Source organism: Eretmochelys imbricata, chromosome 1 (assembly GCF_965152235.1).
Source record: "Eretmochelys imbricata isolate rEreImb1 chromosome 1, rEreImb1.hap1, whole genome shotgun sequence".
NCBI classification, from domain to species: Eukaryota; Metazoa; Chordata; order Testudines; family Cheloniidae; genus Eretmochelys; species Eretmochelys imbricata.
In genome coordinates this window covers 85,947,544-85,961,924 of record NC_135572.1, presented here as the reverse complement: position 1 = coordinate 85,961,924, position 14,381 = coordinate 85,947,544, and positions in this window count along the sequence as shown.

Below are 14,381 nucleotides of genomic sequence, written 5' to 3'. Positions count from 1 at the left end.
GAAAAAATAATTTAGGTGCCTTTCTAACACCCTTTGTTCTTTGCAGATAAAAGATCAGAGCCTTCTCTCTTCATTTGAGGCATATCAAAAATACTGGTAAGTGAATTACCTGACTCATATGAAACTCAGAAACTACTTTAAGAACGAATCTAGGGTGGGATAATAACAAGATGTTTTCTTTATAGAAGACAGGGTATGGCAGGTCCACCACAAGTCCTCCCAGCTAGTTAACTCTTCTGGCCACCTTCATGGACAGATGGGACATAGAGTATATATATATAGCAGCTCAAATGGGAGGTTTAGCGATTGACAATAAAACAAAATTGAAGTCCCACTGAAGTGAGAACTTCACCAATGGCAGAAAGGTATCCCCTTCAGAAATCTAGTTGTGACTAGATGAGTAAATATGGTAAATGCTGATTGCTGCTAGCACAGTCAAAAAACTTAGCTCAAGACCCAAAGACATAAGGATAAATAGATACTCTGAAATAGCAGAGATTCCATATGATTCTGGAGACAAGTTGCACTGGGCAGCCCGAGAAGAGAAACACTTCCATTTTGCTGCATAACAGTTCTTTGTAAACTCTTTTCTGTTTTAGTTAAGGACGGTTTGCATACCTTTAGAACAAGAGCACTCTATTTCTGTTGCCCATTCAAATACCCAGTTTTGAGCTGCAGTGGTACCAGACTGGAGTGCCCTTGTGCTGTATTAGAAGCTCCAGAAATGTGGGGATGTTCCCATGTGGATACACTGAGAGCTTCAGCATATCCATAAACCAGACATGTGTCGGCCAGTTGGGCACAATCAGGATGACTGAAGCTTTGCTTTGGCAGATATTCCATAGAACTTGGAATGGAAAGGACAGCATGCCCCAGGCATTCCAGAAGCTCTCCTGTATGGAGAACTTGTGGATGCTCCAAGGCCACTGGGCCAATTTAAGTTCAGATTCTAGTACATTTGCAAGATGGGCTTGAATACTTTCATTATCAACACAACAAGCTGGGAAGAGGCAGCTAAGAACAGGCTACAGTGGAGATCTGTGCTGCACTTGGGAGTCAAACAGAGATCGTTGAAAGAGAGGCTGAAATACAATGGTTGAGAGAGAGGAAAATGAAAAAAAAATGCCAGCAGGCCTCAAGTGCTCGAAGTGCACTTGCTTCATCTTCTGGCCCTGCATTTTATGCCTTCATTAAATGTGGCTGTGATGCAGTATTTACCCGTCATGGGGCATGGAAGGGTTAAGATGGCTAAGTGGGCCAAATAACTGTCCAGACTGCACCTGGAGAAGGAGGCCTGGTCTATGCTAATGAGGGAAGTCAATCTAAGTTACGCCAGTTAAGTTATGTAAGTTACATAACATAAATTGACTTAGCTTAGATTGATTTACAGTGGTGTCTACACTGCACTATAAGGTGGGTAGAAAGCTGGCTAGATTGTCGGGCTCAACGGGTAGTGATAAATGGCTCCATGTCTAGTTGGCAGCCGGTATCAAGTGGAGTGCCCCAAGGGTCGGTCCTGGGGCCAGTTTTGTTCAATATCTTCATAAATGATCTGGAGGATGGTGTGGATTGCACTCTCAGCAAATTTGCGGATGATACTAAACTGGGAGGAGTGCTAGATACGCTGGAGGGGAGGGATAGGATACAGAAGGACCTAGACAAATTGGAGGATTGGGCCAAAAGAAATCTGATGAGGTTCAATAAGGATAAGTGCAGGGTCCTGCACTTAGGACGGAAGAACCCAAAGCACAGCTACAGACTAGGGACCGAATGGCTAGGCAGCAGTTCTGCGGAAAAGGACCTAGGGGTGACAGTGGACGAGAAGCTGGATATGAGTCAGCAGTGTGGCCTTGTTGCCAAGAAGGCCAATGGCATTTTGGGATGTATAAGTAGGGGCATAGCGAGCAGATCGAGGGACGTGATCGTTCCCCTCTATTCGACATTGGTGAGGCCTCATCTGGAGTACTGTGTCCAGTTTTGGGCCCCACACTACAAGAAGGATGTGGATAAATTGGAGAGAGTCCAGTGAAGGGCAACAAAAATGATTAGGGGTCTAGAACACATGACTTATGAGGAGAGGCTGAGGGAGCTGGGATTGTTTAGCCTGCAGAAGAGACGAATGAGGGGGGATTTGATAGCTGCTTTCAACTACCTGAAAGGGGGTTCCAAAGAGGATGGCTCTAGACTGTTCTCAATGGTAGCAGATGACAGAACGAGCAGTAATGGTCTCAAGTTGCAGTGGGGGAGGTTTAGATTGGATATTAGGAAAAACTTTTTCACTAAGAGGGTGGTGAAACACTGGAATGCGTTACCTAGGGAGGTGGTAGAATCTCCTTCCTTGGAGGTTTTTAAGGTCAGGCTTGACAAAGCCCTGGCTGGGATGATTTAACTGGGAATTGGTCCTGCTTCGAGCAGGGGGTTGGACTAGATGACCTTCAGGGGTCCCTTCCAACCCTGATATTCTATGATTCTATGATTGGAAATGATCTCCTGTCACCATAGCTTCTGCTTCTTGGGAGGTGGAGGTGGAGTACTGAATTCGACAGGAGAGTGAATTGCCATCAACTTATCACATCTTCAACAGTCCCACTAAGTGGGACAGGCTCAGTTGGGAAGGAACCAGTGGTGCCTATATAAGCTCTGGAAGCTGGCAACAAAAGAGGCTGGAGGGAAGGAGAAAAGGGGCTATAGGCGAGTAGCCTACAGTTTATCCCTGGGAGGAGGGAGTGTGGCTTGGCAAGCCCAAAGATGAGGAAGAGCCAGAAAGGTAGGTAAGGTTCAGGGGAAAGGTCAGCGAGGTATGAGGTAGGTCAAACCTGGGCTCTTGATGAGAGGCCCATAAGATAGGACCCAGAGTAGAGGGTTGGCCCGGGTCCCCCTACCAGATGTGGATGAAGTGGCACCAGCGAGGCAGTGACGAGGAAGACTGAGTGAGTTCATTTGTCAAGAAGGACTTTGATATCCCGGAATGGGGGGACATGTATGGCTGAATCATGAAGAGAGGAGTCTGTGGCTCATCTAGTGAGAGGGGTTCTCAGGGCGAAAGGCTGACAGGAGACACCATAAGGGAGGGTGCAATGGCTGACCAGAGCTAATCCCCAGGATGGCCAGAAGGAAGCACCACCAGCTGAGACAGTGGAAAGGACTGACGCTCGAGAATTGGGCTTTTTAGCTAGACATTGTGCTGAAGAACAACAGACTGTAAGTGAACTGCATTGGTGTTTACCACATCATTCAAGATGGATGGTTGCTGTTCAATAATCCTTTGTGATATCAGTTACTAAAGAAACTAGAAAGCTCAGTGGTTTGAGCATTGGGCTGCTAAACCCAGGGTTGTGAGCTCAATCTTTGAGGCAAAAATTCAGGATTGGTCTTGCTTTGAGCAGGGGGTTGAACTAGATGACTTTCCAACCCTGATATTCTATGATACTTTTTAAGAGGAGGAAAGCCATTTAATGTTCAACAGAATTATATCCTTGGCAGTAAGTACTGAAAGTATTTTGGCTTTATTTTCCTCTTTGATATAGAATACATATTGTAGAGCCAACATTTCCATTTGATTAATGTAATGTGACAATTCATGAATCACTCAAGGAACTTGTTAAAGGAGTATTTGGGGTTGCTGCCATTTTAATAGTGGTTGTTAAGTAAAAGTTGTGTTTAGCACTGAACTATTGTTTAACTCTCATGGCTTATCACATAAATGTAAATTCTGAAAATCTTATTATTTGGGTTTAATTCAGTAAACAAAACAAAATATTCAAAACAATAATTTCAAATTTTGGTGCCCAGTGCTCAGCGCCTAAATCCATACAGCATTTAGGTGTCTACATAAGTGGCTTTATTGTCAGAGAGACTGAGCATCCACAGCTCCAACTGACTTCAGTATTAGTTGTGGGTGTTCCATGACAATGAAAATCAGACAAATTATGTGCATGCCTAAATAAAGATTTGGATGCCTAATTTTAGGCATCCAGGTTTGAAAACTCTAACCTTGCCTTTTCTTATTATTTGTATTACAGCAGTGCCAATAATCCTAATCCAGATTTGTTCATAATAAAGTAGCACCTAATATAGAAATACACTTAAGTGCTAAGTAATATATGATCTTCTTTCACAATGAAAGATATTCAGTTTGGTTATAATGAAGAACATCCTGTGGCACATTCAGAGTTAATTACCATTGGGACACAGAGGAATTTTATATGTAGTGCAATGGACACTAACTTTGTGTTGGGGAGGTCCTGGATTCTTTAAAATCCATGTAATTTGGTGCATTATGGGGAAATAGCATAATGTCTGATTTTCAAAGATTTATAGGTGCCTAAAATGCAAATAGATGGTTAGTAGTATTTTCAAAAGTGTCTAGACATCTTTAGAACCGAAATGCCATTAACAAGCTGGCCAATAATTCTTGGGTTAAGATGAGCATGTTCCTTCTTGTGTGCCTGGATATATTAAAACACACAGACAGATAAACACACATAGAAATAGACAACTAAAATTAGTAAGAAGCAACAAAACTGAAAAAATGGCATGATTTTATCTCTGTGTGTTATTTCCTTCTAAGAACAACTTTACCTTTTCACCTTGTTCCCCACTGTCTCTTCATTTCATCCTCCTGCCTACTACTATTATGATATACGTCATCTGTCTATTTTACGCAACAAACTTTTTGGTTCAAGGTTGTGCCTTCTTACTCATCATGAATCTACCTGGGAGGGAATATCTAAGCCTCCTTTAAAGAAGGATCTGTGGGAAAAAAAATATACTTGCCATATCACAAACCCTATCATTATGTTAAGGATGGAGCAGAGGAAATTGTGCAGCCAACCAAAGTAAATTATTTAATAGCAATGTCATTGTAGTAACACTAACTGCAGCAGTCTCCCAGCAAGAAGCAGCAGACTGGTACAGCCATTAACATAATATGTCATCATGGTTCCTTGAAGCCTTTCATGTTTTGATTGAATTGGTATGGAGAATCCTGGATGAGTAAGAAGCACAAATATTTCTATGACTTCAGGTTTTTACAATCACTGGCAGAAAATCCATAAATTGGCAGTCTTTCATTTAAAATGTTAGATTGCATAACATTCTACAAGCCTACTGTTTTCTCTATTGACTAATCCATCTTTCCACAACATGTTTTAATATTTAATGAATCTAGATAAACATAGCACATTTATTAGGTAATGCTTGTCTCCATCAGAAGAATAAAGTAGCAGTAGATCTGAGAATAGTATTCTTTATCAGGTGTTACCTTAGTTTTAAATCATTACTTCAAATAACTATCAGATAAGAGAGTGCTCTCATATTAACAGATTTTGGGCTGAGACCTTATTTTCAGAGTCTTGTGAAATCACAAATCCCTTTATATGTAAGCTGGAAACATCCATATAGAGGACTTGCAGATGGGTTGGTGGCAGTGTACAGAACTTGTGCATGCTGAAGGGTAGATGTTCACAAGTAGGTGGTATAATGGGTGTGGCCACTGAAACAGGTGCTTGCTATCTCTTTTCAGAGATATGTGCTGTGCTCTTAGTTAGGGTTAGATAGGTGTAAACAAGATGGGGGACTGGCAGCTAAAAGAAGGTCTTCAGACAGCCCTCCAGTGGCTCAGTGCTGAGACTCAGAAGAGGCAGCAGCTAGGAAGGAAGGCAGCTGTGGCAGTGGGGTAAAAAAAGGCCAGATGGTTATGGGGAAAAAAGAGGAATGCAGAATTCGGGGTAGCTGCAATGCCCAGGGAAGGGCAAAACTGTTGTACCAGTTTGGACTAAAAATGGATTAAAGAGATGAATTGTGCATAGAATATCAGCATTGGAAGGGACCTCAGGAGGTCATCTAGTCCAACCCCCTGGTCAAAGCAGAACCAATCCTGAATTTTTGCACCAGATCCCTAAATGGTCCCCTCAAGGACTGAACTCATAACCCTGGGTTTAGCAGCCGAATGCTCAAACTGCTGAGCTACCCCTCCCCTCCTCTCAAAAAGAGAGAGCATAGGAAATGTAGAGGTAGGAGACCACTGAAGACACCACAGTGATCAGCCAATCAGCTACATTCACATACCTTTTGCAGTGGAAATTAAAATGTACTATTGGGGTGGGGGGTGTCACTGAAAAGTCCTGTGTATGCATCCTGAGTGGCACTTGGTCTTAGGAAAATGATCTCTGTTGAGGCTGAGCAGGGCCACAGCACACGAGAATCAAAAGGGAAAGCTGGTGCTCTTTTGGTGTAATAACTGCTATGTTATTCTAGTTCCAACAGTTCTCCTAATGATTGGTTCTGATGATTCACAGGCATTTCGAGAACCTCTACTGTGATGGGAACTGCAGTGTCTGAATGGCAGTGCTCCAGGGAATACCACCTTATCATTAACATTCTTATTGTTTCAAATGCCAGTGAAGTCTCCTAAGGGAAAATTACAACCTTTCCCATCAAATTATTTATAAAACCCAAGTACTTAAAATAAAGTTAATAAGTTAAAAAAGGTAAAGGCATTATACATCTTATACATGCTAAATAGGCATATTATTCTTATTAGGTATAAAGAAATGCATATTTCATCAAAACACAATGACCTTATCTCTGACCCATGATTTGTTTTTTTTTAAAATGTATTACTACTGTTGTCTTGATTTTAATACCTAAATGGCACATATGATCAGTAAATATTTTAATCAGTTGGCAATATAATATTTTAGTAAAGTAATTACAGTTTCTTGAAAACTATTTTGTGTATCCAGTTTAATAGGAAAAATATATAACTATGACATTATTGATTAATGGCAAAATTATGTAAATATCTGGATTTACACCTCTTAAAATCAGGTTTTTTTTTTTTATTTGGGAGCATAAATATGGAGTTAGAAACCTAACATTTGAAATGGATGGCATATGAATCTGTGAAGAACAGTCCAAAGCTTTCCTTTGAAATTCTAACTGAACTCAAAACATATATTTGTACAGGTTTGGAGTTCAGTTGAATGTTATTTATTTATTTATTTATTTTCATTTTCATGCAGCCCTGAACCATCTTACTTTGTTCCAGTCAGGAAATTGTTAAATGATGATACAGTCTGTGCAGGCCTACTGAACATGTGGGAGGTTGGTAAGGGATTGTGCCTATGCTGTTGAAACTCCCTATGCTGGGCTATGGTGAAACAAATGTGCCAATACTAAAAGAAAGGCTGCTACTTCTCGATTTCTGACATGACTAGAAACAGGAAACACTAGAGTTCTCACGAAAGAACATTTTGTGAGCTTTCCCATCTAATATTGCATCTCTCAAAGTCTGATATAGTTTGGCTAGAGTTAGGATAATCATTTGAATGTTTGGGGTCTTTCTCAAACAGAGCTAGTCCTTAAACAATGTTAAATTTTACTTATCACTATCTGTAAACTTGCCATTGCTGCAAATTGTGGTATCAGATTCCAGCTGTAAATACAGCACTATGTAATAATACTGGAGACATCTGCCAAACTAGGCCTTCAGTTATGCCTACGACCACAAGTATCCATATTTCACCTTTTCCACAAAATTAGGTTCCAAACAAAAATATTTTAAACTTTTGCAATGCTACCTGCAGTGGGAGATGACAAAAGGTGTCCCATTTTCATCTAGCCCCAAACCCCACTTATTTCCTTTAGTAGGATGAAAAAAAGGAGAAGCAAATGTCAGCTTTTGTTGACTTCAAACCAAGCTTTTTATTCACTTGCTTTCTTCTCTTTTATATCCTGCCTGTTTCCTCCATGGATAATGATAAAATGACACTTACACATTATACCAAAATAAACTATCTTGGTCTGAACTCGTATCAAAAAGACAGGCATTTTTATTCAGCACTTCTAGAAGTATGTTTGTTCATTATCTCTTTTGCCCCCCTGGTGTATTCCCACTTGTGCCTTAATTTACATTACTTCACTTATTTTGACGAACCCTTCAGTGTTCTTTTTCAGCTTCAGCTAACAAACTGAACAGCATGGGAATTGAAATCTGAATTCATTCCAAGTAATTTTGTTAAATTACAAATATGGGTCATTGCAAGAATTTATCCTTGGAGAATACTCATTAATTTCTATATGTTATAGATGGCACAGGTAGCAACGAATACAGTTGAGAATGCCTAACAATTCCCGCTTTAAAACCGTGTTTTCAGCTGCTTATAACCTCATCAAAATTTAACCATTTGGGCGTAAATTTTCCATGTTGGGTGTCAGGAAGAGGACTCTGGTAAAAAAATTGTTGTGATCATGTAATTGATACAACAGGGCTGAATGAACAGGCAACCTTAATTCCTAACTTTGGAGCATTTGACTTAGCAACCTTAATAATGTTCTTTTAACACAGGCTATTTTGTATGTTATACATAGCAAACTCTTAATCTGGCATTATCTCTGTTATAAATATACAGGGAAGGGTAAACACCTTTAAAATCCCTCCTGGCCAGAGGAAAAATCCTTTCACCTGTAAAAGGTTAAGAAGCGAGGATAACCTCGCTGGCACCTGACCAAAATGACCAATGAGGAGACAAGATACTTTCAAAAGCTGGGAGGAGGGAGAAAAACAAAGGGTCTATGGCTGTCTGTGTGATGCTTTTGCCAGGGACAGAACAGAATGGAGTCTTAGAATTTAGTAAATAATCTAGCTAGATATGCGTTAGATTATGATTTCTTTAAATGGCTGAGAAATTAAGCTGTGCTGAATAGAATGGATATTCCTGTCTGTGTGTCTTTTTGTAACTTAAGGTTTTGCCTAGAGGGATTCTCTATGTTTTGAATCTAATTACCCTGTAAGGTATTTACCATCCTGATTTTACAGAGGTGATTCTTTTTTACTTTTTACTTCCATTAAAATCCTTCTTTTCAGAAACTGAATGTTTTTTCATTGTTCTTAAGATCCAAGGGTTTGGGTCTGTGGTCACCTATGCAAATTGGTGAGGATTTTTACCAAAACTTCCCCAGCAAGTGGGGTGCAAGGGTTGGGAGGATTTTGGGGGGGAAGACGTTTCCAAACAACACTTTCCTAATAAAAATAAACCCAGATAAACGTTTGGTGGTGGCAGTGGAAGTCCAACGGCAAAGGGTAAAATAGTTTGTACCTTGGGGAAGTTTTAACCTAAGCTGGTAAAAGTAAGCTTAGGAGGTTTTCACGCAGGTCCCCACATCTGTATCCTAGAGTTCAGAGTGGGGAAGGAACCTTGACAATCTCTCTAGATTCTCATATTGGTGTCTATCACTGAAATATCTGAGTGCATCCAAAGAGTAAGAATGTGCGCAGTCTGAAATATGTTCACAAGAAGTGTTTATCAAAACTTTCTAAATAAATTTCATATACAATCAAAGTTTGATCAGAGATAATTCACAGAAGAAAGGGCTAAATACACCTAATCACAACACATGTTTTTATTAGTTTTTTTAGTATTTAAACTGAGCCCATGAACCACCAGTCCTCAGATAACCCAGGGAGCCTGCCCTGTCCAATTTTGAAGTATCTGTTTCTAATATTTGTATAGTGGATGTATACAAAAAGGAGCAGTTTTCTAACAGAATTATATTTCCTGTCCAACATGCCAGGTCTATTTAACTGGCCCCTGTGAAACAAGAACTTGCTACACATTATTCTATATTTGTTTCAGTATGCCACTGAGTCTGGCCAATAGAAAGTCTGGCAATAGTGCTAGCAATGACCCCAATCTAGCTTGGCTACATTTCTCTGGGATGCAAAGTGGTAACCATTATACCCTGATACAACATTATTATACATTCCTTCTGGATCAGGGACAGTTTAAGAAGATTCCTCTGCATTTACTGAAAATCCTAAGGAATCTAAGCTAGAACAATTGGGTAAAAATAGACTTGTCTATGTTTACCAAGAAAACCCAGGTCCTTTAACGTATCTTCTATGGTTGATAATGTAACTTAAACAGTTCTTCTAACGCTGGGACATTTAAAATATCACCCCAAAATATTAGCATAATTACAACTAGAAATCAGAATAGGCAAATTACTGATTCCATTACTATATGAAAACTCTTGGGGCAATGTGCACATTGAATACCATGCCTGTATGCCAGCATACACTCTCCTCCAGAGGAAGATTCAAAGGTGGGGGGATAGGAAAGCTTAGATAGGCTTTTTTTTTAGATCTGTCTTTGATAACCAATCACCTCTACAACTGTTATATCTAGGTTTTTTGACTATTCATATAAATAGGCTGAGCTCTCATTATATTGAGTTATATTTATCTATATTGATCTGAGGAATGGGAACCCTTACAGGACTGTGCAAAGAGCAAAATGTACTACCTCCAACATCCATTGTAGAACTAATAATGGAGGATTTAAGTCTTTCCAAACACAAAGCTGCAGCTGTACCGGAAGACGAAGTCAGAAGATAGAAGAAGAGTCCTGTGGTATGGGGAAGACCCTGTTTAGTGCAGAAATCTGGAGTACTCTACCTTCTGACTTCAGGTATCCAGCCATGGGTTTGTCCTGTCATAAGAATGCCCACCTTGGAGCACTGTGAAATGAATAAACCTTCCTTTCCAGAGCTATCAAAAGAGTGTTTTGATTTCCTGTTGTTTTTTTCAACCTTTACTCCATGCAATCCAGGATACACAATATGGGCTAAAAAAACCCTGGTCCTCTTCCACCATATGATCTAGTGATAATACTCCACCAGTTTGATATCTGTTTCTTTCCTGGTATTAGAGACTTCCCTTGAAACCAGGTACTATATGAGAACTTCTACAAAGTCCTGTGAATCAAGGCAATCTAGTCTGGATTGCTGTAAATTCCCATGGTGTTCCAGAAAGGGATTCCTGAAAAGAGGTGTCAGGAGCCTAACTGTCCCCAGTATTTCTAAAAGTTTTAGTGAAATTAGCAAACACCAGCTGAGAGAAGTACTTTCTGATCCTTCCCCACTGGTATGTAGATTATAATTTTACTTGACACTGCAGTTCCTATTATTATTTATCATTTATATTATCATAGCACTTGGGAGCATTAGTTTATTAGACTTCCCCATAGGCCTCATCTACACTTAGAGCTAGGGGTGGAATTCCCAGCTTGCATAGACATACAGCAGCTTTCATTCAGCTAGCATGCTAAAAATAGTAGCATAGCTGCAATAACATGAGCCCTGGTGAGTGGTGGCACAGGCTAGCCTTTCTGGGTACAAACCCCTGGCAGGTTTATACTCAGGGTAGCTAGCCCATGATGCCATTTACCATTGTGCTGTTACTTCAGCTGTGCCACTGTTTTTAGCAGGCTCATGTTGGTACATATTTGCAACAATTATGGTCTACAAGTGTACTCTTAATATGAAGTGTGAGCAATATATTTTTTTTTAATTTGATCAGAATAATCTGTTCTTCCAAGCAAAGATAATCCATTTTTCCTATGTTAAGGCAATTTCTCATTCATTTCAGCAGTTCGCTTTTATAATACTGACTGACACTGCATTGCACACTAAAAAAGAAAATGTATTTAAGTACAGATAAGAAGTTGCTATTAACTCCCCAATGTTTACCTATTTAGTAATATGCTTACAGGCCACAAACAAATTCATCAACTGATTACCTTTCTTTTCAGAAATCCATGTTCACTGCCATTTACTACATTATATATATTTAAACATTAGATATAAATGTTTCATGATACAGAATTTAAGCATCTTTTTAAATTTTAATTAATAATACCACAACACATTTCCTAGCAAATATAGCAAAGTTATTTGGATTATAATAGAATATTTAGGGAGATAATGGTGCATACAAGAATGTCCAGAACACATACAAATTGCCAACTTTTTAATCAAAGGCATAGCATTTCGTTTTCACAGTATTATCTGAAGTAGGTGAACTTTCCTACTGCATGCATTATGAATTTAACATAGTCAGATGCATTAGATGTTTGTTCCTCCAAATACTTCAAGTTCAAGTTGAAGTTCTTATGTGACATGATCTAGTCAGAGCCTTTTGTCTCTGAATAAATCATGTCACATGTGTCATTTTCCATATCATTCTTGAAGCTGTCATATTTTACGATACATGCCACAGAGGAAAATAAATTGTATAAAGTAAGTTTTACATTATAATAAGTAAGTTTGCTATATATTTCAATTCAGTAATTTAAATATATAAATTTCAGTCTTCTAGCTGGAGAATTTAATCTATCTACAAATCAAATGAAGCACATGGAAAGCAGCACTACACACATCGTTCTACTATCCCAACTACCTGGCTCTGCTATGACTTTGAGAAATTATAGCTAGGAAAGGGAAAACATACACCCTCCTGGCCCACTTAATCTTCTGCCTCTCCACTCCGTGATTAGTAAAAAAGTAGCCAATTGTAATAGTATTTGTGATGTGTATACGTATCAAGCAGATATGGGACCTGAGGCTACCAATTTCTTTGACAAATAGCTTCAGAAGGCAATAACTCTCAATCACGGCTAGCCTGGGCTGGATATGAGCCTGTGATTTAGAGATGAAAAGTTTCATCTCCCATTATCCAGCATGCAGTATATTTTCTAGAAAGAGAGAAGAGATGGAACTATATGCTCATGTCATGCATATTAACATCATCACTTTTCTATATATAGAAAGAGAGAGAAAGAGAGAAATACAAAATTAACAAGAATTTCTTCAGTGATGATTACACACCATAGATCACCTTTAGTGCTGTCCAGTATATGTACTATGTACCTGCTGAGGTGCCTACTCTTATGCTGGCATTTAAAAATGTCACTGTATTCTCCCACACAGGGCTGGCCTGAGGGCAAATGACACCATGGGAAAACTTTCTTTAAGCACTGCTCCCTGAGCAGCAAGCAGCTGCTCAGCAGGCAGAGCAGCAGCAGCTGGAGTGGCGGCATCACTGAAGGATTCATACTGCCAGGAGGGTGGAGAGGGGATATGTGTGACCCTCTGGCTCCCACCCCACATGCCCTTTTATCCCCTCTGCCCTGGGGGGGCACAGCCCTTTGGAGCCTCTTGACCACCATCATCCTGACCATGACGCCCTGGGTGGTCGCCCACAGCATCCACCCATAAGGCCAGTCCTGATCCCACAGAAAAGAAGCTGTACTAGAATAAAGAACAGAACAACACCAGAACAGAGAGGTAAATAAATTAGTATTCTAATGGCAACACACAAAGTCAAGAAAATGTGAATGAATCCCCGCCAGTCTAGCCAAAATATCTCATGTGACTAGTAATTGTGGATGTCCAACCTGAGTCACTTTATAGACGCTTGATTTTCAGACTCCATTTGTCTCTAATTACCACCTAATCTCCTTTCTCCCTTTCATCTCTAAGATTATGAAAAGTATTATTTACAGTTGCTGTCTGGAGTTCCTCTCCTCCCATGTAATCCTAGTCCCTCTCTAATCTGTTTTACAGTCAACTGAAACCGTTTCACAAAAATTTCTCAAGACCTCTTCTTAGCCAAATCTCAGAGCCAGTCCTCCATCCTCATCCTCCGTGACTTGTTAGTTGCTTTCAACATAATTGACCATGTTCTTCATTTTTAAATCTTTTCCTCATTGGCTTCCATAACTGCCCTCTCCTGGTTCTCCTCCTACCTCTCTAATTGCTTCTTCTGCATGTCCTTCAGAGGATAATAGAGTCATAGATTACAAGGGCAGAAGGGACCATTGTGATTATCTAGATTCTTTCTCTATATATCTCTAAGATACAACCTTTCCTATTCATCCACACAGCTAAAACTCTTGTCTAAGCTCTCACTGTTTTGTACCTTGATTACTGCAGCATCCTTTTCTCCAGCCTTCACAAATGCAATCTTTCCCTGTTCATATCCATTCAGAATTCTTCTGCAAAAATAATTTTCCTAGCCAGTTCCTTTGATCTTGTCAGCCCTTTCGTTATGATCCTCTGCTGATTCCCTCTTGTCTGTCATATTCAGGCGCCACTCAAAACAATCTGCTATCCTCGCTAAAACTTCCGTGTGTTGTCCCCTTCCTCATAGGCCTAGGACAGATGATTTAGCCAGGCCACACCTCCATAATGAAGGAGGGCATCCAGGTACAATTCTGAATGAGTGGTATTGCAACCTGGTGCATGGGGTTGCTGTGCCACTCAAATTTGGCCCAGCTGCCCCTCTGTCTAATCTGCTCCCTTAGGCAGCTGCCCAACAATCTGCTGATTTAAGCTGTTGCCTACTTTGCCATTAGCCAGAGCAGCCCTGATTGAACCAAATATAAGATACTTTTCTTCACTTTCAAAGCCCTTTGTGACCTATCCCCATCTTACCTATCATCTTTCATTCAGTATGAAAAAGTTGTATCCTACCTCTGACTGGCCCATGATATCAGCCTCCATTGCCCACATGTTAAATTTTCAAGGAAGCACTTCCA